This window comes from Pygoscelis adeliae, unplaced genomic scaffold, assembly GCF_000699105.1.
Source record: "Pygoscelis adeliae isolate BGI_AS28 unplaced genomic scaffold, ASM69910v1 Scaffold359, whole genome shotgun sequence".
Classification (NCBI taxonomy): domain Eukaryota; kingdom Metazoa; phylum Chordata; class Aves; order Sphenisciformes; family Spheniscidae; genus Pygoscelis; species Pygoscelis adeliae.
The window spans coordinates 1,240,282-1,242,346 of NW_008825553.1; positions in this window are offsets into that span (position 1 = coordinate 1,240,282).

Below are 2,065 nucleotides of genomic sequence, written 5' to 3' on the forward strand. Positions count from 1 at the left end.
GGTTATGAAAATGGGAATGTTCCCCAGCCAGTTCTCGGCAGGAACTGCTGTTTCCAGGGCTGACCGCATGGGTTGTTTCTTCCTCTTCCCACCTCCTGACAGTAGTCATAGATTTGGGTACGTTCTAGTCTTGGCGAAGCACTGCCTTTCCCTGCTCCTCTTCTTCACATGGTGCACAGGAGAGGCCCGTGGCTGTGGCCTGTGAAGGGGGGATGTTTGTTCCTTGGCCTCAGATCAATACAATTCTTGAGTCAATTCTCTTCCCAAAGCACGAAGAAAGAAAAAAGAAACACTGGGACCAGTCCTGCTGTGGGGATTTATACCCCAAGCTGTCAGTTTGCAAGTAAACCTTGTTCTTAGCACAGAGATCCTGACACCAGCTACCATCCCCTCTCCCCACGGTGCAGGACAGAGATCACACCTTGCAGGAGAGCGGTGGGGACATCACGGCATCTTGCAGGAAAGTCATTATTTCTTGTCACATCTGATGCAGAGGCCAAGTGAGCCTCCACAGCATGGACAAGGGAACACTGGGCAAAGCTTAGTGAAGACAGGAAGGAGACAGCAGGGCTTATTGCTACTGGAAGCTGTGGGTGTCCAAAGCTTAGCAAGATTTGTGAAGGGGTCAAGCATCTCTGTAGACAGCAAGACTGTGCAGAAGTTACCACCGATTGCAGTTGCAGCAGGGTAGGAAATCCTGGGGTTCAGAGCTTAAGCCAGTTTCTAAGAGAAAAGAGCAGAAGTAGCAGGAAAGGGAAATGACACCACACCAGCTTACTTGCACTGTCCTTGCATCAGCCAGCGTTGGCTACTCAAGAGGACACTGGTGGCACAGAAGTGGGTGGATTCAGGCCACATCCTACCCAGCAGGTTGAGAGTTCCTCAGAAAGCCCAAATGGTGCAACTGAGCTAACTCAGAAAGAAGCTGTCTGGCAGTCAGTCTGAATAATTCCTTCCACTCTCTCTTCCACTTTTGTTGTGCAGTAAGGCAGGAAGCCGAAAACTCCCCGGCTGATTTTGGGACCCCAGGCAGAGGTTGGTGAGCAGCGACCGCCCTGGTTCTGAGTAACAGATAAGTGTGTTAGCACCGAGCCCCCTGCACTCAGTTCCCTCCCTCCCTCCTAACAGCACACGATGACAGAATTTCCTTGCTCTTTATTTCAGAGCTCAGGGAAAATTTCTGCCACCAGCGCTGAGTTAAATAAAAAGTTGGTAAATTCAGGAGGAAATGTGGCTTCACACAGCAAGGCGCTAACCTTTGGAATTGCTTTGAGAGTTGGTTAAGTCAAATACGATAACTGGCTTGGAAATATCCTGATGGTTTTATGACCTTTAATAATGTCTGTACTTCTGTACCCAGACAAGGGTCACCAGACTGCTCCAAGACATGACCAGATCCCCTTAGAGGGATAAAGAAAGAATTCTCTTCCTGTCTTTCCTTGTCCTGTTGTGATTGCCATTGCTCAGTTTCCGTAAAGCACAGGAATTACCCCAGGCCAGAGCAGCTGCAGTGCTGAGCACACCACATGGCCTGTTTCCATGAACCCCACTTTGGCATGAGAACGATCTCTGTGTTACGGCACTTCTGGAGGTGCCGAGGTGGTATGTGTTTTGGAAACTTTGCTTCCAAGACAAAGAAGCGCAGGGTTGTTACTCAGGAGAAAGAAGTACCACATCTGTGTCCTCAGGAGCAGACAGCAGGGTTTGAACCCCATGCTAATATTCTCCCAGATGGTCCTGAAGAGACCCGAGATGTTCACGTCTCTCCGTGACCTCCTGGCAAGTGCGGGAGTGTGGATGTGTCTCTTCCCCCACCAAGATGAAAACAGTCCTTTTCCCTTTTCTTATTTCGCTTTTACTGTCCCCAGCCCCAGTGCAGGTCTAAGAGGGTGTTATTTCACAGTGACCTTCCCATGGCCATTGCTGAAGGGGTTCCAGGTAAGGGGAGGCCCTTACCCCGAGGGCAGTCGTGCTCTTGTCCTTGGAAGTTCTGCTGAGACCTTTCTCTTCCCAGGTGTTAACTGGTGCTTTGTGGGACTGGGGCTCAAACCTCCTTTGAGGCCAA